Genomic DNA, 25,873 nt, shown 5'->3' with positions numbered 1-25,873 from the left:
GTCATTTGCAACAATATGGATGGACCTTGAAGGCATCATGCTAAGTAAAATAAGTTAGAGAAAAGCTATATGATATCAGTTATATGTGAAGTCTAAAAAAAATTGAAAAGTCAGTCTCATAGAAACAGTAAATTAGTGGTTGCCAGGAGTTGGGGTGGGTGCAGGTGGTCCAAGGTAACAAACTTACAGTTATAATACGAGTAAGTTCTGGGGGTCTAATACAAAGCATGGTGACTGCAGTTAAAAATACTGTATTATATATTTGAAAGTTGCTAAGAGAGTAAATATTAAAAGTTTTTACTACAAAAAAGGAGTTCCTATATGAGGTGACAGATGTGTTAACTAACCTTATTATATGTTATTTCAAAATATATATGTATATCCAATCATCACATTGTACATCTTAAACTTACACATTAATGTCAATTGTCTCTCAATAAAGCTGGAGCTTTTTTTTCTAGAACTAATCTGTTTTTTCAAAAAAAGGAAGTAAAAAAGTAGAAACTGTAACTAACCATGAAATAATAGAATATAAAATCCATTTTAGTTATGTATACTGTGACCAAAATATTACTTAGTTTAGATTGAAGCAATATTTATGAAGCATGGAAGATAGACTATAAAAAATGCTGAAAGAACCTGTTTTTAAGATTTAAACTTAAAGTCTTCCTCTAAAATAGTAAGTTGTCCATCTGGTTTTTTAAAGATAAATGTATTAACTGCATGAACTTATTTTATACAATTCTATAGTCTAATTTCATAAGAAAGTGCCATACAAATTTGAAATAAGACAGACTTGTTTAAGCTTCTTTACATTCAACAGTGAAGGATACTGCTTTGTAAATAAATATAAGAAAAATCAGATAGGATATTCATTATACCCATTATTATTCATAAGGAGGTTTATATTGGATTATGGAAAGTACATTCTTAAAGTAGACTAGAATGAAATATATTTTGGTAAAATATGTGTCTATGAATAGTCAACACAGTACCTTGTAATTTAAATTAATAATATTATTTTGAACATTTTATCATTTTTTTAAGAATTATTAGTTATAAGTATGAAAATAGCTACCATTTTAGCCTCAGATATGAATCCATCATGTTCCATCATTTATCAAATTCACACAACAACTCTGTGTATTATCATCACTACTTCATGGGTGAGAAAACTGAGGCTAACAATATTTAGAAAACTAGCTTATGATTACATGGCTAGTAAAAACATCACACAAAATAGGCTTTATGATTTCAGAACTGTACCATTTCCACTACACATTCTAATATTTTGTAAATCCTTGGCTTGTTTTCATTTAATTGTTTAATTATATGCATGTGCTGATGGCTTAAAACGTCATTTATAGGAAGCTTGGAAAATTCATCTAACCAAGAGTTCCACAAGAATTTAAAGTGACACGTTTAATGTAGACATTGATATCACTAGTTGACAGAAACAGCTGTACCCCACCCTGGTGAGATAACAACCAGACATTTTTCTAAGTTTTAGGCACTCAGTTTTAAAAAGAATTTTGGTAAAATGGAAGTATCTAGATAAAAGTGACTAGATTTCCAGGTCAGGTCTCTCCAAGAAAACGTTAGAAAGCTCAGGAAACAAATGAAGGCTTGACCACTGAGGTTTGATACGATGGTTCTTCAAACTACTTGGCAGAGTATAGAAAACCCTATGTAAGCTGGCCTCAGCTAAGCTTTTCCACCTCCAAGCATATAAAAAAAAAAATATATATATATATATACATATATCTTATATATATATATACATAAATTGAAAACTCGTATGACTGACACATCTTGAGAAATAGAACATAGCCAGCACCAAATTACACCTTTCCACAACTCTCCAGTTTGTTAATAAATAATTATAAATATTAAATATATATCAATTGCTGTATAATATACAATTATATAAATATTCCACAATTTTTTGGTTGTTATAAACAAAACTACTATAATCATCTTTATGCATCTCCTGGTGTAAAAATGCATTTAATTTTATGCTGCATTTCTAGGAGTGAACTAAAAGTTATGATTGTCATCAAGCTTTTTAAGTATTTCCAAAAATACCTAAAGTTCCTACCAGTAAATATGGACACTGCCCATTCTTTCACATTCTTGCCAGAGAGTTTTACTTCTGGCCAATATAGTGATTGTGGAGTGATATCTCATAGTCTGTTTCAATCTGTATTCCAGATTCACAATACAGATAAATAATTTTCATATACAAGGGGCCATTTGGATTACTCTTTCTGTAAATTACATATTCAAAACTTTTGACATTTTAGCATTGGGTTGCATGTATTTTTTTAATTGTAAGAGATCCTCGTATTTTACAAATGTACTTTTAGTTTTTTAAAGTCTACTCCATTTTAGTTTTATATCTGTTGATTGTTTCAAACTTTTTGTATTTATTTTTATAGTTTGCTTTGGTTTTTGTTTTGTTTTGTCTTAAATTCAGCTGTCATATCTTTAAGTTATAGAATACCTACTTGGTCCATTAATAATTTTTTCTGTGGCATCATTTTTAGTTTCCAGCTTTCCATTAAATATATTATACCTTACTTTCTTTTCTTTGAGCACAGTAGCATAGTCCATTTTATAATTTGTATCTGATTACTTTAGTATCTTTATGCCATGTTTCTACTGGAACTTGCCAATAGTATCTTCTTTCTTTGTGTGTTTTTCCCTTTTGCTGTGTCAAAGACATAATATTTAAAACTTTTTGGGGGATGGGAATAATTATGACCTATAAGAGTGGGATCATTCTTTTGACAAAATTTCCTTTTGCATCTGAGACCCTGAGAGGCAATCATATTCTAAGTTCAATGCTTGACTTTCTCAGCCCTCATAGAAAACAAGCTAGACTGGTTGTACTCTTTTACTTCTGCTTCCCCTTCTGCTTTGAGGGATCTCAACTTAAATTTGGATTGTATCGAAGTCCTCAGATTTGACTGATGCTGGGTTTTGAATTTGCTTCTCTAGCATCAAGTGTCTGTTACCCAGCTATTACAGCTGTTACACAGCTCAGTGTGTTTTCACTGTTTCAAATGCCCTTATAGCAAAAATTGGATTCTAGTGCATGTACCTCTAGGTTCTCATTATATTCCACATCTTGGCTCAGCAATTCTTCATTTATTTTCACAATCATTCTGATATTTTTAACATTAAAAATTATTATGCCTGGATTTTTGGTTGTCTTTGGTAGGAGATTTGGTTCTTAATGTTTTGATTGCTACTCCTGGAAGCAGCAGCAAATAAACATCAAAATATTGGCAGTAATTTTTTCATATCTCTATGGCTTTGTACTTCCTATAGCTGAGGCATTCTTCTCCTTAAATAGTGAGGCACACTCCTATTTACTCTTTAAATCACGACACAAAAATTGCTTCATTTAAGACATGCTCAGGGATTACTTTTCCTTACTCTTGTTACCAAGACTCCCACACAATCCAAGTTGACTGCACCTTGTTTATACACTGTCATTCCCTATGTGTATCATTATCATCACAATCATGCAATATTATATCCTTTCATTAATGGTTGTTGCATGAGCATTTGTTTATGTGTTTGTCTTGTGGAATGTGATGTTCTTGAGTCCAGGAACTATAAACTAAGCCCTACTTATCCTTTAGAGTATACATTAAGTATCAGTTCCACAGGGAGTTTTTTCCTTTTCTCTCAAACCCTTGTTAGTTATTTTTGTTTGTTCCCAATTAGAACTTTCCTTATTATGGAAACTTTCCTTCTCTTTCTGGTTTACTTCATTTAGTATGACTATCTCCAGGTCCTCACATTGCTGCAAATGACATTATTTTATTCTTTTTTATGGTTGAGTAGTATTCCACTGTATAAATATACCACAACTTTATCCAGTCTCCTGTTGATGGACATTTAGTAGTTTTGACATCTTGGCTATTATAAATAGTGCTTCTACGAATATTGGAGCTCATGTGTCTTTTTCAATTAGCGTTTCCTTCAATATATACCCAGGAGTGGGATTGCTGAATCATATGGTAAGTCTACTTTTGGTTTTTTAATGAATCTCCATACTGTTTTCCATAACAGCTGCACCAAATTACATTTCTACTGTAGGAAGTTTCCCTTTTCTCCACACCCTTTCCAGCATTTATCATTTGTGGACTTTTTAATGATGGCCAACTGGTGTGTGGTGATACTTCTTTGTAGTGTGAGGTGTAGTGAGGTGACATCATATGATATCACTTATATATAGATTTTTTTAAAGGACACAAATCAACTTATTTACAAAACAGAGACAGACTCGAAACATAGAAAACAAGCTTATGGTTACCAGGGGAGAAAGGGAGTGGGAAAGGATAAATCGGGATTTCGGGATCTGGAGGTACTAACAACTATCTATAAAAGAGACAAAAAACAAGGTCCTACTGTATAGCATAGGGAACAATATTCAGTACTTTGTAATGGCCTATAATGAAAAAGAATATGAAAAGGAATGTGTGTGTGTGTGTGTGTGTGTGTGTGTATACACATGTGTGTATATATATATGAATCACTATGCTGTACACCAGAAATTAAACATTGAAAATGAACTATATTTCAATATAAATACAAATACAAATAAAAAAGAAATTTTCAGCCTGTATTGTGACTTCAGAGTCTTTATAATTTTTTTCCATTCATATACATTTTATTGAAGTATAGTTGATTTACAATGTTGTGTTAATGTCTGGTGTACAGTACAGTGATTCATACAATTTTTTTATGTTTGGAATAATCACCCATTCCTGAGCTATTGTACGGTTTCTTATGTAATATCATTCAGAAATCTGTTCAAAGCTGACTTCCTCAAAGAGCTCTTTTTTGACCATTCAGTTAAAAGATCTTTTCTCAATCACTGCTCCTCCTTTAATCTGCTTTATTTATTTCAAAATATGCATCACTTTATCACACACACACACACACACACTGCAGATGTTTAGTTGGCTTCTCCCAGTAGTCTCCCATTTATCATCTGTCCCATGAAAATGATTCTCTTCTAAGGCTGGGATTTAGTTTGTCTCATCTTTGATTTTATCCCCAATATCTAGAATAGTGCTCAACTCAGACCAGGCATGCAATAAATGTTTGCTATATGAGACTTCTACTAGATTCTTAACTTTATGAAGGCAAGGATTCTGCCTGTCTGGTCCTTCTTTATCCTTGATGTCTATGATTTCATAGTCATTCATGTTACTGATGGTACAAATAATAGAAATAAAGGGTTAACACTTCAGAAAAATCATACGGATTGAGTATTATAAAACTTTCTAAAGTTGGTGCTGCTCAGAAATTGAATGTTCACTGAAATTTTGATTTTTTAAAATTATATTAGAATTTAATTGAAATTGAGTACCTGTACAGTGATAGAAAATTATAAAAATAATTATTCCTTAAAGTGAGAATTATACAGTCATCTCTGCTAGAAGCAAAATTTTTAAAGGTCAAACATCTAAAAGCTTAGAAGTGGAAGTGAGAGTGTGAATTGTGCTTCAATGCTCTTTTCTTTATATTTGGAAAACAGCTTCATTCACACCTTTCCAGTTTTTCAACTCTTTTGACAAAGCCTTCAGAGGAACTACTGCTGATGACAACCATAACAGCCTAAGAGGAGAAAGTTTATAAACAAAAATGATAACACACTTTTTCCAAATAATAAGAATATGGTGAAATTAAACCAGATTCAAAAGAGAAAATGCACAAGTAAATACATTATGTAATAATGAATTATTTTAATAGTGATCTTACAGTTTTTCAGATAGTTCAGTATATGAAACATCACAGCAAATAAACAAAAGCAGACAACAAACAAAAAACTAGGGGGCAGAGAAGGGAAGTATATAATCCAAAAAGAGCACATGTTCACAGAACACACGTATCTCTTCAAGTAATAGAAAAATAGTGAATATATGATTCAGACCCTACCAGTGAAGTCATAATGGGACCTTAATCGTAAATCCTTGTCTTTCGATCAAGCAGGTCATTGGGGGCTGCATAGGTTAAGAATGGCTGTGCCGGTCTTTCCTTTTTCCCTCTGGGATGGGTCATATATTCCATTGCTTCCCCTACACAGCTGCCTGATCCAAGGACTGATTCTGGTGACAGCCCCTGCCCTGACATACTTCTCAACATCACATATATTGATGACTGTAATCGCTCTTCCATTCCTCTGCAACTGTCACCATGTTAAAGTGTGGAGAAGTTGGCTCACTTTTGCTGGGTATTTGTAGAAATATGAAACATAGATGACCTTGCAAAGTGTTTTATTGTTTCTAAAGATGCATGCATTACAATGTATGCATATTTTAAGGAGTGATAATAGCACATTCTGATTTTAGGGTGAGCTGTAGGATGTGAGTACTGAGTAATGTACTGAGATTAGGCTCCAAAGCTCACCTTACCTTTCCTCCAGTGATTGGTAATTGCTTCCTCATTTCCCCCTCCTATGGGACCAGGAGCAACCTGAGTGTTAAAGCAAAAAGACAAACTGAGTTGCATATACCCTGTGAAACTCAAAATGATTACTCACTTCTGGCTTCCTAAGTCTTCTCACTTCGTTATTTACGTCAGCATCTCCCTGGAACCAAGATACCTGGAATCTCAATCAGGGCATTTCCCTGCTTAATACAGGGAATCACTCAGTAGTCTGATCTCCACACCTCCAATAAGTTTTCTTAAATTCTTATGCTCATAATCCCAGATATGCTTTGTCTCCCAGCTCAGTTACAAGAGGATTTCAAACTGAGAGGAGGTCTGAGTAATGCCACATTCAGTCATCTATTTTACAATTCCAAGTACTTGGAACTAGAGTGTGATAGTAACATTTATTCCAATAAATCACCCTGCATTTATTAGCATCATGCAAGACATCAATAAAGATCATTCAAAATCATCCACATTTACAACTTACGGGATAAAGCCCGTACCAGTGGGTCTTTCTGTGCTCTGGGTGGTCATATTGCTGGTGAAAACTAAAAGATCTGTTACAAGCTCATCCTCATGACCTCTAGGGAGCCTAACTAACACCTTGACTGGTGTTAGAAAGGAATGAAGCAGGGAGGGATAAAGACTAATTAAGTATTGGCTAGGTGAAAAAAAATCATTGTTGCAAAGTAGATTTTTTAAAACAATGTTATGTGTTGGGAATAGTATTTTATAAATGGTGGTATAATCATTTATTGAGAGCTCACAATATAAATTATATTAGTCCTTGCATTCATCATCTTATTTAACTCCCACCACAATTCTCTGATCTAGAAACTATCATTCTTCCTGTTTTAGTGATGAGGATATTGAGACTTAGAAAGCTTTAATAACTTGTAAGTGCTGAAAAGAGCTTAAGCCAAGAGCTGACATCAGAGACTGAATACTTAAATAGAGCTACACACTGTATTGTATTTAAATGTACTGTGGAACTAAGTTTAAATAATATTTTGAACAAGTGAGAAGAAAACCAGATATTCCTATTGCTCCATCTTCCTGAAAGTGGAATTCTAGCTCATACTCTTCATGTAGTGCAACATTTTTCTGCTTGCAAGACTTCAAAAAATACTGGTTTTTAGAGGGATTTATTTAAAAAGCTGGAAAAAAAAAAAAAACCAAAACATGAGCCAAAATAGAAGTCTACACTTCTGAATATGTACTTAGCATACTAGCAGAGTGTATCCTGTTGAAAATGCAAGGAAGTTAAACAACCAATTTTTAAGGCAAGCACAGAAAGAGAAGTTGTAAGTTTTAAGTATTATAAATACATTCTAGCTTAATTTAGAAATCCTAGTATCAAATTTTTATTAGTACTGTCAAGAATCAAAATCCTAGCATTTTCTCTAGACTTCAGCATTACTGAATTTTTTTTCTCAGTGATACACGTTGTCTGATTGTTCATACAGAAGGCGATGATATTCTAGTCACTGGCTGGTAGCACTGATATGTCACTTTCTTTTTACTTATCAGTACATTCTATCTTTATACCCCGAAGAGGTATATATTTTAAAAGAATCTGAATTTATGACAAACTTTTAACAAACTCTCAATAGTAAGGAATATCATTGTAAGTCATCCCAATTATCCACCTAGGTGATGATTCAGTATATTTTTCTGTCGGTGCCAGATACTGTATGTGGGACTCAAAAAGGGATATTTTTCTAAGCTGCAGATTTCTCACCTGGAAAATGCTGATTACAGTCTCACAATATAATAGACTTATAGCTTTTATATTTTTATGTATGAAAATTAATTTAATTGGCACAAGCAATGAAGTTAGAGAAACGTGGGGGTCACGGGAAGCACCTTATTTATCATGACCATTATTAGAAATTAAGTGTACATATATAAATTTAACACGAGTCTAATGTTTTGCCATATTTTCTCAGTCACCTTTACCATTTTCATGTTTGACATATTCAAATGTGCTTTTTCCACTAATAGCCAGTTACTATGTCTTTTTGTCAGAAGGATGCCCTCATGAATTATTTACAATATTGAGATGATAAGAGAGATCCTTGAAGACGCTAAAAAATTGTCTTAACCACTTAGGGTTCTTAGACATCAATAAGAGGAACAGCTCTGGCAAATTAATCTGGGAGATGTTCACAGAATTCACAAATCAGCCGGGTATCATAGACTCAAATGATAAACTGAAGGACTAAGTTTGGAAAATGGGTAAGAACTATGAGGGAAAAAAAATCGTATCCTTAAGCAGAAGAAATTGCTAGGTCCTCTCAACGGAGTCCTAGGCTTTGCCTGGCAGAGTCTTTGGTTTTTATCTGATTCTACACACGTTACATTGTTTATTGGGTCACCAGTGACAAAATTATTTACAACCCTGTAGGGGAAGATGTTAAAATGTAGTAAATTGATAGTAATGCAGATGATTCCTGTTAATAATAATAGAAAATATAATTTCTGTAATCCAAAATTTCATGTGAACTAGTTTAACGTCAAACTCGTTCTCTTATTCACTTACTTTTGAATAAAAATCCCTGGCTTGTGAGTATTTTATATTTGTGTGGTGATTATGTATTTAACTTTTGGAGAACAAAATATATTTTAGCATAACCAAAGAGAGAGGTTGTAACCATCACCAAGTTCATTCACAGGAACTAGCTTTGATAACACGCTGCTGCTAATACTGTGGAGGGGGGAATGGTAGGAAAAAATGTAGAATATTAGCCTTGTATTTGATATATCTCCACTTTTTGCACTAAAACAAACATTAACTTGGACTGGAATTGGCATACATGGAGGAAAGTAAAACAGTACCTACATGTTAAAATAAGCTGATCTTCGAGGTGTTTTTGATTCATTATAGCTTAATTTTTCAATTGCCTTAGAGCAACATGAGTAGAACACGAAGTTCTGGGTTTGAAAAAAAAAAAAAAAAAGGATGAGGGGAGAATCATTAGGATTTACGACTTCTACCAGAGAGGATCACTGGCTTTGATTGTTAGCATATGGAAATCTGCCAACAAAAATAAGATGGAATTCTACTAATTTTTGTAGAAATCAAAACCCCCCTCCAACATAATTAAACACTAACACCCAGTAAGTAAAGTCTTAAAGCAATCCAGTGCCCCCAAGCCTCTCCCTATAGTAATGTGTCTGTGAAAATAGGGTCACCTCAAGGAAAGGCATCGTCTCTAAAATATATTTCAGCTCTAGGATTCAAGTATAAGAGAAAGAGAATCTCTCAGCTGTCAGAACTTGGGCTGCCGTATTTTCTAGTTAGTGAGCAAAGAGTTCAGTATAATTTGAAAATTACCATCAACTAGCAATTGATGAGAATTTCTAATGTTTCCCTTTCTGAATAAATATTGTAATATTTTTCCTGTGTTTCTTCCACAATCATACTTGGTGTATTCATGCCAGGTAAATTATCATCTATTTTATTAGTCACAGGATCACAAGGAAGTGCATTTTGTTCATATGGAGGGAATGAAAATTCATGCTAATTTTAGCTTGGTAGGATAATTTGAAATGGCATCATGTATGTTCTGAATATGTTCTTTTGTTGGGAAGAAGGGAGTGTAGAGATGTTGGCTGTCCAAAGAGAGACCGGCAGATGTTGACAGTGGCCAAGCCAATATCCATCACCCTTTTTCCTTAATATCAGAACCCACTGCAGATTGACAATAGGCAAGCTTAAAAAAACACCAAGATTTTTCCTTCCTCCTTTCTGGTTAGATTATAGCCATATGATATAGTATTAATCAATAAAAAATATAATGCTCCAATCTCTCTCTCTTTTTGCCAGAAATGAGGGCTTAATATTTGAAACTCAGGCTGCCATTTTTTGCAACTGTGACTAAAAAGCCATGAAAATCTCCAACATTAGATTTGACTTCTTTAAGCCTGTGAACCAACATGAGAAATTGTTCCCTCCAGTCTTGTAAAATGAGAAAATATGGTTACCACGGTGGTCAGTCTATGTTACATGCTGCAAAAAGTAAATCCTAACTAAAACACCTGCTCTCGATTGTGATTGAGCCCTGAGTCCTGAGATTTTCAGGCTTTCAGCTTCAAACAATACACCTTTGGTCCCCTGAAGGACAAGAGGAAGGATACTCTACCCCCTGCATAAGTTAAGGAAGAGAAATCTGTGCATTTAACTTGCACCACATGAAATTTATCAGGTAATCTCCTGACTCCCTCCACCCCAGATTACCCGATGAACTGTCCCCTCTCCTCTGTTCCAAGCTTCTGGCTTTTGTGGGATTCTGTATCATATTATGATTTGTCTTATGTTTACCTCCTTCTTAATAGCTAAAGTTCTGTTCTTCCTCTGTCTAAAAATTCAATAATCACTGCATAGTTCGATTCCCATTTTCCTAAAGTGTGTTGATTCCTCTTACCCATTATTGTTTTCTCTCTCATGCTCTGTGTCCTTGTGAATTCATATTTTGTTTTTCCCCCATCCTGCACTGAGATTATGTTATCAGATCTAATAGTTACAAAGAAAAAGTTAAAATTCCTGCACAATCATCAGTGATTATTTAGCAAATCTTCAGAAACATTTAACAAATCCCCTAATGCATCCTGAGTTCTGCTTTGGTTCCTGTATCAACTTGAGTTCTACTTCTTTCACTTTGTTAAGTGACCAAATAATTTTCTTTAGCTCCAAAAGGCTAGTAAAGAATCCTCACAGTTTGACATTTTTCTAAAATTTAAATACTAATTCAATTGATGCATAGTTTGCATATTTGCTATAAAATATTTGAATAAAATGTGTTTCATTGTTATATTTATAGATTTATGACTAAAGCTGCATTTCTTGAAATCTTCAAAAATTTAAAATATAGTGATTCACTTCAAATGATTTCACCATAAATACTTCTGATGTCAAATGCAAACCATGGATTCAGTTTGAATTTGAACTGAATTTTAATTTGGTTTGAATTTGTGAATTTAGTTACAGTGGTGGACAGTGTTGTGGACTGAACATCCTTTGTCTTTCATCTTAGAATCCCTTGGGCTTTGCCCACATGGATTTGCTCTGGCTGAACCTAAGCATTGTACAAAATTGCAGAGGAGTTACTATCCTCCAAACATAGCACTCAGTGAAGGGGATATACGAGCCACTGGTAAATGTGCCAGCTTCCAGATCTTCCTTGGGACAAGTCTGAGAGGTTCCCAGGAGATTCCAGTGGAAACAAGCCTTCATTGTCCACAGCAATTCCATCAACCGTGTACCTTAACGATGAATGTGCCGCTTTGCCTCACTCTCCCCACTCTCTCACTCGGAATGTTCTCTGCCTTGGATAGTTGTCTAAATAATTATCTCTACCCAAATCCCTGTCCTAGGCTTTGTTATCAGGGGAAACTGAACCAAAAAAGAGATCAATAACCTTATGTCAAGGTCTGAAGCTGCTCATAGGACCATTTCTGCCCAGATTCTCACAAAGGGACCCTTTAATTATCAGAAGGCTATGAGTAAGCTCCAAATGGGAGGAGCAAAAGAAAAAAGAAAAAAAATTATATTTGATTTTTACCCAGAGTTAATAACATTTATTAATTATTAAAAATGTTAAGTTCATTAAAGCATGAATCTGTGTGAGGCAATGTAACAATAGAAGAAATGCTCAGCCAGGTACCTAGGCGCATTATAGTTCATTGTTTAATCCAAAATTTTCCATGTATATGAACCTAAACCATAGGATTGTAGAGTTTGGACAGACTAACAGAAAATAATGGACCAAAATTCATGTGTTTATATTTCTAGTTGTGTTCTGAAAATCAAAATGCAATTGCTGGTTTGATATGGTAAAAATAATAATGCTTGTGGACCCAAAGAGTATAATAAATTTCAAATTGTACTGGAGAGCATTCAGGAAACATATAATTAATTGATTCTCAAATCCTCAAAGAACTATGATCAGGTGGTGGCATGTACTGAATCAACAGCACCATAATACAGCATTTTATGTATATGGCTAATGACTATTTCCATGAGTGTTTGCTAGCTAGTCAGCCAGTACAGAGAGATGTTAGGTAGAGAAATTACTCACAGTCGTGTTTAGTAAAATGAGAAAGAATTATCAAATGACACTAATAATAATGATCCTAGAGCAGGCTAAATAATTCAATGATGATTACAAGTATTAATCTACCTTTCTTCTCTGATTAGGAATCTTCTTTTATCATGATGGGGGTAGCAGATTGTCTGCAATGGATTGTGAAAACCCAGCAGTGACTTTGGCAGTGAAGTTCTCCCATCAATTTTGATGGATTAAAATAATGATAGTTGGTCTTGAGCAAATATGTTAATTTCTCTTTTCTGCGGTGTCATTAAAGGAAAAAAGATGCGATAGTAAATGTGTGCTGTTATTTTGCAGAGGAGAAACAGTCATACTGTCAACAGGAGGCAGTTAACAACGTAAGTGTAGTTAACTACCTTCAGCTACTAGCATTGGAAGTAAAATCCCAATATTTCACATAACCTTGCTTTTTTGATGGAAAAGAAACAAGATATCACTTACATTTGAGGGTCCTGTTATTATGTAGCTATTTTGAACATGTCTATTGTAATATATTTCCTTTTTTTAGATTGCATAACACTTCACTCAGATCAATTTGGATTACATATTTTTGTCTGGGTTTATAATTTAAAATGGTTGAAAGAGGAAAAATATTTTGTATTACAATTAATACAGTGATCAAAATACTCACCTTAATATTGACTCCTAATGTACAGAAATAAATTTTACAATGTAGTTATCATTCAGTATAAATTCAGTTGGCCATTCTTTAAAAATTATCATTGCATCTCTATAGGGCGAAATGTGAGTTTGACAATCTCGTCCAGTTCATTATATCAGACCACCTGTGTAGTTGTGCCAGATACTGTTTCATCTTCTTTCTTAGTTTATCTCAGTCACTTTCTTGCCAGGATATATTTACCTTGTCCTAGGCTCAAATAAAGATCAAGATTGTTTTCTACTTTGTGAAAATAAATAGAACTGGGTTAAATTAATCAGCTAATCAACATAAGTAAAGTCATTAAGTAGTTAATGAATTATTAATTAAAAAACAAAACAAATAAACAAGCACTACCACTATCAAGCTAAAAATGTGTTACTTAGGACACTGGTCTTCAGACAGCTAGGCATAGCACTGAGGGCTACACTAAAATTTTCTAAATTTAAAAGTGTGCTAATAGTCTTAAAGAAATCACAGCATACATAGTCTACATCCATATGTACTATGTGCTAACCCTCCTTTTCTACTTCCTCTTTTGTAGAAGGATTTCTCCTGCTTTATAAATCAAGGGCATTCTCACCTAACATCAATCTGATTATGGGATGTTACTCCATGTATAAAAACTTCCAGGGAATCAAACAAAAGTGCAAAGGGAATACTGCTTTTCAAAGAGGACTCTTTTATCGTTAAACAAGGCTCAGTGGACCACTGTGGGACTTCTCTATATGTGCATGGCATTAAAGTGAGGTATTTTGCCTTGTTGATACATTGTTAAATTTGACTTTGTACAGAAAATGGGCAATGGGAGATTTTAAATTACCCATTTAATTAATATTTTCAAGTAATATATAACCCTTATGAGAGAATGTTGTGAGAATAAAGAAAGCACTAATTTAAAAAAAATCAAGAGCTATTTTTCCACAAATATAAACATAAATTAGCTAATCTCTTCTCAGTTATAACTGTTAAAACAGAAAATACCTTCAAACAGCAAAAGAAATTCAAGTTAATTCAAGTTAGTGGCACTGACCCAATTAAATGTAACTGAATGTTTTCAAAACTATCATATTTTTTGGTGTTATATAGGGTATGATTCAAGGCTAAAGACTTTATACACTTTCTTTTATATGTAGTATATTCATTATTTACAAAAGTATTTCCAAACTTTTTGCACAAATCATGAAATGTTTATTCTAACTACAATTTATTTTCATAATATTTTGTTTCTAAATGTTTAATATATTTTAACTTCTAATAACAAAACTATAAAATCAAATACTACTTGATAAAGCTACTCATTTTAAATAATATAGACCTTCACTTCCACTAACTACCCAGAAAGAATTTTATCATGATCTCTAATGACATTAATAGTTATAAGTAAGTATTTACATGTGATCTTTAAATATTATTAAAGCACAACACCAGATTTCAACACACTCATGCCTATTGAAATAATAACATGTCTTGTATCCCAATTCTTATTTCATAAATATCTTACAATTTCAGCTACTATAAATTTGTTGAAAATTTAGTATTAAGAAACAGCATTTATTCATGTTACTAAAACTTATGACTGTGTTAGAACCATGTTTATCATGATTTAAATGCTATTAGTAATACAGCTTATAAAACATAATCTGGAATGTATTTTTCATTATATTTCTAATATTTTATGCCATGTATATAAATAGCTTCATCTACTTCACAAATGAAGTAACTTTTTGTTTGACAGAAAGTAAATCTGATTTTCCAACTGGTATAAGATTAATCATGTTTTGTTAAGGTGGTAATATGATAGGCATATTTACTCCATAAAGAGGAAGAGATAAAAATATACATATGAAATTTTGACAAAAATTTGTAAAATCCAAGGAATATAAAATATTTGGTCTAAAAATATAGTCTTGACACAGATGTATTGAAATTAACTTTTAAAAAGCACATCCACAACTTTTTATGATCAAATTGGGCAAATATGTTCCCATGGACTGAAACAAAAATTACAGGCATAATTATTACTCTTGCTAGGAAATTTATGCTTTAAAATTAACTAAGTTCATAATTCTACTGAGCAGATGCTAATCCTTTTGTCGATAAATTGATTTTTAATTATCTATATTTAGTAAAGAAGGAAAAACTAATAGAGATTTCAGTTTTCATGTCATTTTTAATATATTACTATTTTTATCTGAATTATAACTTGGGAGGAGTTTAAAGAATCCAGCAAAATTTTTTTTCCAACAAGCCCAACCTCCTTATTAAAATGAAATTCAGTAGTAGAATTGATTACAAATCCCCATCTCATTTTAACAAAATAGAAATAAACTGTGGACTTGAAAAAATTGCCTCACTAATCTCATTAAAAGATTATTCCAATAAATTGTACTTATTGCCTAATTATTATCAGTAGTATACTTTGTGTTCATTATATGGTTTATAATATCAATAATTTAATATAAATGATTTTTGTTTTTACTATTTATAGCTTTATTTCACTTATTTCTAATGATAAGATTGTTGAAAATATCAACATACATGCCTATTTTCATTGTAAAACTGTAACTCATTAATAAAAGTCTTCTTACACTGAAATATATTAAACTAGACAAAAATTCCATGGCATATGTAAAAAGGAAATATATGCCAAAAAAGATAAGGAATTATACAAAACTGCGTACTGTTAAAGAAGAGTGTTTGCATATATTTTAAGTGGATAATGTTGTATGTCAAATCACTGTAGTAAAAGAATGGTTTAATTGTTTTGTTTTTAAGTGTCAATACTGACAACACTCTGAAAACTATGTCCTTTGAAACAAATATTGACATTCTGTCCTATGCCAGGCACTGGACTGTGAGAAAGTCATAGCAACATTCAAGAACAAAAGCCTACTTGAAAGATTACAATATGCTCTTGTAGGAGATAGGGTAAACATTCATAAGACTATGGATTAAATATAATAATAGAGTTATATAAAGGCACTATCGCAGAAGGGAAGAAGGGAGGAATTACACTGCCATCAATGGTTAGTGCAATATCATTGCTCTAGTGAATTTTTTATTTAATTACGGTCATATATGGTATTTCATTTGTACAGTATGTCATGTAATGATTAATATAATGAGGTAGTACTGAACAACTTTACATGATATTTGCTAACTTGGTAATATATGTGTATCTTGGATTCTGATAACACTTTTAAACATTATTCTAAGCATGCATACATTTACTTAATGAACTGATATTTACCTAAAGAATATGATACATGAATTATATAACGTTAATAACTGAAATACATAACATTTGTAGGAAAATTATTATGTTCGATATATTTATATCACTTCTTGTAGGCTATTCCCCAATGGTATGAAATTCTGTATCACTTTTTTCAAAGGAATCTCCTGACTCTGTACGCTGTCTTTTCCCCTTCTCAGGGGCTGCAAAGTGTCAACTTGGTGGTGAGACAGTTTTAATCATGTAAATGACAAACATACCCTAGAGGTTAACAGGGCACATTAGATATAATCTGGGTGCAAGATTATTTTATATAGTAGAACCACTTACTTGTCCTGGAATTCTGAGTTCTTTCTACACTACAACGAAGAAATAAATTTCTATATCGTTTGAGCCACTGCATTTTCGTTTTCTTCTTTACAATAACATAACCTGTGACAGATTTCTTTCAGTTTATTGATATAAGGAGACAAGCAAGTCTGTTGTCGGTTGAAAGATCAGGAGAATACTTTAATTTGGAATAAACGGAGAAAGTTCAGATTACTCAATGTGGAGAATACAATAAGACGACCCCTTGCATGCTGCATTGCAAAATTCAGCTTTGTCCCTCAGAATAATCACATATTGCTTCTGTTTTTGAAAGTTTATTTTTGAGACAGTGTACAAAAGGAAGATGGCATGTTTATAAACTTTTTAGGAATAAAGTTACAGAGGCATTTCTCTAAGAGATACGACTTTTGTCATCACTCTTTTACTGAGAATTTCTACATCATCAAAGCCCCATCATTCTGGTGATCTATGATACTAATAAAGCATCATGATGACCATGATGATGTATATGTGAGTCATAATATATCACCACAATGGTATTTCTGAAATGATTTATCAGGATAGTACATCACTATGGTGATGTTGCTTGGATGTTGAACTACCAGCAAGAAGACATCCCTCAGACGTAAAATCCTTATTTTAATAATAAGTGTTTTATTTTTCATGAATTTATTTTTATGAGAAATGAACTGTTATGTCAGGTTGGTGAAAAAAACAATACATTCAAAATATTAACTCTGTGGTTTTTACTACCATGGAAAAGGTACTGTTATATAAAGAAAGGTTTGAGGACAGAAATTATATGAACTGTTCAATTATTTCTGGAAATATTTTACTCCCATAAACCAAAAAACTACAGTTAGAATTTTGCCCTGGACTTTCAATTTTCTTTTTCCTTTGTATACACGTAGTAAATTAAACTTATATTAGTTTACAGTGATAATGTAAAAGGAGGTTTTATGTTCAAATTCCTTCTTGATAACCAATGAAAAAGTTACATCTGAACATCAAAACACAGATGTCCAAATGAAATCACCAGCCCCAAGTAACAGGTGAATGTATGTGTTCTCCCAGTTCTCTGAGAGCTTAAAAACAAACACAAAGCAGAAATTCATGTTATTACTTAATCAAAAGCAGAGTCTGTACCTTACTTAGCAAGATTTAAATTTGCCAAATTGTTGAAGTCAATGCTGTTCCTATGGTCTGTTTTCATGCAGACTAGTGGTAAGCGAAATTTTGCGATTTCCTGGAATGCTTTATCACCATGACTGCCAAAACTTTCATCTGTGGTGGCCTGGGATGGAGATGTAATAGCTGGTACAATGTTTCTGGCTTTTGAGTAATATGGAGAACATAGTAACTATAAGGATTATGGAAATCAAGTGGTTGTTGCTAAACATCATTAATAAACAAATTTGAGGGAAATGGTAGGCTCAGATTGATCAATCAGAAATGTAAAGGAAAGTGTGGGAGAGTCTCCTTGGCAGTATTTGTTTCCTGGACCTGGAGAACAGACAGAACCAATGAGCAGGCAAAGGACTTAGATCTCATACAGCTAAAACTGCCAATCTTGAGTCTGAGAATGTAAGATTTATTAAGTCACACGTTTAGTGACATTAGCAGCAATCCATTGTAATATGGACATGGTACATATACGACTGGCTTGAGCAGATTCAGAGGGTGCAAGTAGGCTGCGGGAACAGTATGTTCAGACTGTCTTGACTTCTTTTCAGCTCACTTACGGCTTTATAAAGCACTCCCTGTAACCAGCTGACAGAGATAGACAAATGCCAAGTTTGTTTCATGAATGGGTGAGAGAAGTATGCAGGTACAGGCTGAAAATGTATCTCCCATACTACAGTCCCATTTAACAATAAGCCTGAAAGACCGGGCAAACTTGGGTGTAGGTCTTGATCACCTACTGGGCCCTGTGGGCAGAGGGAAAATGCCTGACTTATTATTCAGGAGCCTGGAAAGAGCAAAACTGAGGTGACATGAGGGAGAGGCATGCAATAGACATACTGCAATGGAAACAAAGTGTGAGAATCTTTTTTATTGTACAGTAATACCCACAAGAAAGCATTCACTAAACAGAAGCATTAAATTCTTTTTTCAAAAAATCTGTTGGGTATTTCCAAATAGAAAATTTGCAGGTACCTCAAGTTGTCCAAAAGCAAACAGCAGGTTACTTCTTAAAACTTGCTTCTTTTCATTACTTTATCAATATTTTTCCATTTGGAGCACAATGTTCTAGATTTTAGAGAGTTTATCAGGACAGAGGTCAATCTCCTCGTAAGACATCTGGAAATACTGGATTGAATGTGAGAGTCATATGGGTTTGTATGTCAAGAGAGAGTTTTAAAGTAGCTACATATATATTCTAAATTAATTTTGGTATACCTGGTCTCTTTTAAGAAGACAAGCTCATGTATGTAGAGAAAACATACAAATAGAAATTTGAGAATGGAAACTATCTCAGAAGAGCACAAATTGAAATTATCATTAAATTGAATAAATAATTGAGAATTTTGTCTTTAAAAGGGAATCTGTAAGAATACATGGACACTCTTGAATCTATATGGTTTTTCATGTACTCAAATCAATATTTGCAAGGCTCATTTTTATTTAAGCAGTTTTAAATAAAGCAGCTAAAAGCAGAGGAACAGAAAAGGAATCTGTCTAAAAGTGTTCTTTTTTTTTTTTTTTTTGACATGTGTAACACGTATCCAGGCAACCACCGGGCGATTAATGATGCCTTTTAGTACATACTAGTCAGAGCAGCCTCGTGTAAAAGGCAAAGAACCTCGGGTTGAATGTATTTTGTATGAGTAAGTCCTATTAAATAGTTTTGTAATATCCATTCATTTGAGAATTAACCTTTGAATATCTAAGTTGATTCAGAGTGAAATCTTGTCCTCAGGGAACTTTTAGACTGCAGTATTATGTAAGGAAACAGATGCAAGCTAAGAAGACAGTTCAGGAGAAGAATCTATTGGGACTGCTCTTACTGAATTAAGATCAAATTTAAGGAAATAAATAAAAATATAAACCAGTGAATTAGATAAACTGAGGTAAACACAATAGAGAAGATGTGGGATTCCATTTGGAAATGAAGTGAACTTATTGGTAAACTATTTTTGAACTTTTTCCTAAAGCTACAAGTTATAAAAACTGATTTAGTTAATCTGTAAAAGCATAATTGACACTTAATTGTTCACATCACTGCATATTTGATTCAGCTTTTTATTTTGGCAGCTTGGCCATTTGTCTACAAAAATACCATCAAAAATAATGATTAAACATTTAGGTAGTGAGGCTTTTGAAAAATACCAAATTCCTATTTTTCTTTTAAGAATTTCTTCTTTGAATACATTCATTCTTATGTAAACTTCTTACCTTAGAGTAACTGACAAATATATGACGCTTTATTGCCAGGAATTAACTAAAAAAATAACTTTTGTAACCCATTATTTTGATGACTTCCATTATTTCAGTGTTAGCAGATATGCCCAAAACATATTTAATTTTTAAGAGGCTAATTTTTTAATATTATTTTATTAGAATATTTCTAAGATAGTATTATATTAGGAATATAGTCTGGATTCATATGAAGGGGAACAGTTGAGAACCTCAAGGTCAGATATCAGGTGTTAGTAAGAACAGAGTTTTTCAAAGCTTTTTTAGCTCTTCAGTTGAATCCCCAGATGTTCCAGAGTTGTAAAGGCAGTGAAAAGGGCAAAAAGAGGTTATTGCTTTCAGGATTTATATATATTGAAAATCATTTTATTGTTGATGATATTGTTGGTTTTATTTCATATGTCAAAGAAAATAAATGACTTTTATTTATCTTTTTCATATTTTATAAATATATAAAATATATAACACATACAACTATAAATAAATATATACTTTTATGCATATATGGTTATACTTTTGTGAGTAGAATTTTAGGATTACATGAATAATTCATCTAAAACCAAATAATGGAGAATTAAATCTTATGTACAAGAATATGAAGTCACATCTAGAAATGGCTGATGGGAAAATATAAAAATAGAATTTCATGCTGAGCATAGCATTGCATTTCAATATCAAACAAATAAATTGACATTGCTGTAAAATTACAGTGAATCTAAATTGCTTTACCAAGTATAGATGACACCGTCACCTGGGTAACAATCTTGTAAGTTATACATAAAGAATTCACCTTAGGTTTTAAAATCTTTTTTCTCCATATTCCCAGTTGTACAAAATAAAATAATCAAGTTAATTATTACATTTAAATGCACTATTTTAGAACAGTGCTTATGTGTTTGTGTCTCTGTGTAAATGTGTGACAATTCCTGCATTTCTAATCCAAGAAAAAAATCACAGCTATTTAAAAATGTTTTTAAAAAATGCTCAGCCTCTATAAGTTTCTTCCTCAGAATAGACAGTGACAATTTCTCCAGGCACTAACTGAAACCTAGTAACCTGTGCTTTTGTAATTAAAGCCTTATATTCCTGTTTTCCTTTTAGGAAGAAGAAAAGACATAAAGTGGGGTTAATGATTAATTTTTTTCAGAAATACATTTTCTGTTGTTGTTACAATTTTGTTAGAAACATGTTTTATTTTCATTTACACAGAATATAATATTAAGTTCCTAAACCTATGTCACTGAAGTTTGAAAGTCAAAGTTGTCATTTTATTTTGAAAATAATGAACAAAGAAAAATGCCAATCTCCCGGTGACAAACTGCAAAGGAAAGAGAGTGAATGGATGAGACAGAAAGAGAGAATTAAAAACTGAAATGAAATCAGGGTTAATGTAGTAGAAATGGTACTATATTGTAAATAAATTTATAATTATTCAATAACAACACCTCCTTTTGTATTGAGGAAAAAGAAATTTAGTCAACAAAATTTTTTCACAGTTTTTACTATAAGGGAAAGTAATAAATAGAACCTACATTGAATATGACATAGAAAAATAAAAACATAATTATTTCTATATAATATTGCAATTAATAGTTGATATTTCTATTTTGTTTCATACTAAAATCAATGATCACTTGGGTTCTTTTAATACTTAAATGAAATATTTGTTATTAGCACCTGAAATCCCAATTTGGGTGAAGTCTGCTACAGAGATGTGCTCAGTATGTTTCTAAATTCACATCCACTAACTGCCAAACGTGTTCTCTTAGAAAAGTAATATTAATAGTTTGAGGAAGAGCATTTCAGAAATTGTCAAAAGGTTATTTTTATAAAAGTTAAGGATTTTCTTACATGTTAACATTGAAAATCATTCTGTAATTTTCACATAAGACAACAAATATTAAATTGATAAAATCTCTAATTCACAAAATGAGCATTCATGCTGACTATAATAATGCTGCTTCCTAAAGTTTTCCATTAAACTATATTACATAATAACAAACACCCTTGTGCTATTGGCAGAATCAAACCAAAACAGAAAGCTGTATTTAAATTTATTTATTTGTTCAGAAAGTATACTTGTTTCAGAGAATACCCTTGAAAAAGCCAGCTAGTTCTGGAATTTAATTGCTAATAATGGCTATGTAGCCTAATTTTTTCCCCTAAACTTATTCCTTTTTTTTTAATAAAGAGCTAATTGTACTGTAGTTAAAAATATTTAAAGCATAGTTTGATTTAAAGTGAATTATAACAACAGTTTTCAGAAAACATATGTATTCACTTTGGCACAATGTTTCTGTTTCAATCCTTGGCCTTAATTTTTTGTCCTTGATTTCTGTGTCACAAAGTTGAGAGGATGTAGACAGTGATTAATATAATCTGGAATCTAATTCCTCCTGGATAGTACTGCTTCTGCCTCATTGTATTAACTCTTCTTGGAAACATGTGGGTGATTATTTTCTTCCAGAAAAAAAAATGAAGTCAAGGTCAATGAAAGCCTGATACACGTATGTATTTCATTTCTGAAACATTGTGCACTTTCACGGCATAAAAGTTGTATTACATACAGAATTGATACAGTACAAATTATCTGTAGCCGATCATGCAATTTTATATAAAGAATAAAGAGCCTCTAAGGAGTGGCCCTAAATCCTTTGTCTTTAGAAACATTTTGTAGTAAGTTTGGCATCAAGCAGAAACACCAGGTTTATACTTTCACTTTAAATGGTTATTCCTTGGTCTCATATTTCAGAAGAGTTATAAAGGCAGAATATCTTACCTTTATGATACAAGTGGGCAGTGAGAATATTTTTGGTAAAGATTGTTGTTTTTATAATGTAAGAGCTTAATTTAACATACATATCTTTAGAATCATTATGCAAAATAAATACAATATAATTATGTTTACAAGGTAGGTTTACTCTGAGCTATGCTAAAATCAAGTCCAGCTTGAAAAAAAGACTCTTTATGAAAAAGACCTCATTTAAATGTTTATTTTATTTCTCAATTCAAGACCTCTAATGAATGGAAATTATCAGAGACAGTTCATAGAATTATGCTTCCTTATCACCAGAAATAATTATAGCTAGCATGTATTAAGTGCCAGGCACTGTTCTGAGTATTTTTTAAAGAGATATTAATTAATTAAATCTTCCAAACAACTCCTCAGGTAAGAACTTATTTTCTCTATTTTGCATATAAAGAAAACAGGAAGGTTGAGTAACTTGTGCAGGTTCACACAGCCACTATGAGGTAAAACAGGTTTAAGTATCAGAGTCCTTGTACTTGACCACCACTCCATGTGGACTTTGCTATATAGTTTTTCATCCTTTGTAATAGTCTAGTCAATTCTTGGCCAGCAATGGCCATGGGACATAAACAGATAATGAATTTTATTCTCTCTTCCAAACTTAAGACCTACTTAGCATAGCCTTTCAATTTCCTGTTTTCATGGCTCATTTGTTTCACTCGGCAATATATGTGTCATTTGCTATATGTCAGGTGTTAGGCAGGGTTCATATTAACTTGTACCCTCTGGTTAGCCCACATTTTTGTTTATAGAGGTAGCCTTGATTTTTCAGTGCCCAAAGTCCTGAGAGTTGACTAATATTTTGAGTATCATTTTTAGTGCCAGTCACCAGAAATGAAATCTTCATCTTCCTTTATGGAGTCAGGAAATAATGTAAATTATAAGAGAAATATTTTTCTTGAAAGGGTAACTTAAAACTCAATTCACTATATCCTTTTACATATTTGCTTTAAAGAAAAGTCTTATTCATTATTATTAGTCATTTTTATGGATATATTTGTTAAAAATGGATCAATGATATAAAATTTTAATTTAAAATATAGAGATATTTATTTGCTCATTTAATATAATTAATCTCATAACAAAATAAACTACCAGTGTGTGTATACATACATGTATATATCTTTATGTTTATAAATTTACAAATAAACAATTAATTACATAAAACCTATCAATACAGCTACACATAACTTACTTGTAGTCATTGTTAGTTTAACTAATTCAAGTTTTACATTTAGGAACTATTGTTAATAGTGTTAGTATTTAAAATAAAATAACTATGCATACTGGAAGATTTAGGAGATCATTCATTTATTTAATGACATTTTTGGCAGACAGGCTTTCTATTTCTCAGTCGTTTACATCTTGCATTTCTGTTCTGTGAATACAATTCAGGGCTTTGGTGAATTGCTTGAACCTTTGAGAAGGTTCTGTATTAGGGTCAAAATAATTTTGTAACTACTGACTTGGATTTTTCCTAGGGATTTAGAGAGATCATTTGCCATAGTTTTTTTTTTTTAATGAATACAAATTAAAATGATTTTTGGAAGACAAATTAATTTTTTGCTAAAAGATGTTGTGATAGAAGATACTGGAAACATCTCACAGTGAGAAATACACCTGGGGCATGTTGTTTGAGAACATATTTTTTTGAAAGTGGGGCTGTGCCAGAAAATTCAGGATATGTAGTCAACAAACTAAGGATGACAGAGACACGAAAGTAAATCCAATGAATATAAAGCAGAGATGCTCATAACACCCAGCCATCCACAGACAGTTTACTGCATCTTTTTGTCTCAGTGCTATATCTTTAAACATTTCCATTATGGTAATTTATTTCAAAAGTTGATTATCTAGTCAATGCTAGTTTTCAGACTCAGAATTGTACATATACTCTCAACTTTCAAACACCATAAGGAACATTTTTGTGACATATAAATTTACAGTATAGTATATTATCACAATTTCATTCAATAATCATGAGTTTCCAATATGCCTTTTTCTGTCTTGCTCAAAATTATTAAGTAGATTCAGATTCATCATGGTTAACAAATATTAGAAGTAGCAAGATCATCATACATGTTTCTCTAGGTTCATGGGCACGTGGAAGTCCGCAGAATTGCCCCAGAATCCAGGAATTCTTGAATATTTATTTTTAATTTTCTAAAATTTTAATAAGTGAAGTATATATGCTTCTCCACATATCACTATATGTATCTTTGAACACCTGGCTGACTACCATCAAATATACAATAGGTTTTCATTTCTTTGCGTGTGTGTGTCTGTGTTTCTAATCAGTTTTTAAGTGTTTTTCTTTTGTTTCTAATCTCTAGCCAAGAAGTACTACTTACATTATCATGAGGTAATGAGAAAAAATTATTAACTTTATACTGCACAAAGGGATTCCTGCCAAGTGAAGGCCAAATATTGTCTTTGCACCTTGGAGAAATTCAGCTTTTTTCATAGTCTAAACAACAACAAAAAAATTTAGCAATAACTAAGCCAGCACTTTACACACAGCAACATAAGAATGACCAGGCTAAACGAACCTAAGTCAAAGTGGTCACTACTGTATTCATATTTTGAGTAGTAATTCATTTCAGCAAAACAGTACATTAATAAAATAGTTTCCAACTATATTTCATTGGTTTTACAGTGCTGTTCATTTTTAATTTGAAAACTGCATTTGTTTGGTTGTTGAATAAATGGTATAAGCATTAAAAGTTTATTTCTCCTTTTATATGTATATATTTAAGTAATATTGCAGTAAATGCTCCTACCTGAACATCCAGGAAATATATTTTGATTTAAAAGTTAGCAAATAATAAGCAAATGTAGAAAAATATTCTGTACAT

The sequence above is a fragment of the Vicugna pacos genome, chromosome 2, assembly GCF_048564905.1.
Source record: "Vicugna pacos chromosome 2, VicPac4, whole genome shotgun sequence".
NCBI classification, from domain to species: Eukaryota; Metazoa; Chordata; class Mammalia; order Artiodactyla; family Camelidae; genus Vicugna; species Vicugna pacos.
Note: the sequence above shows the minus strand (reverse complement) of the source record.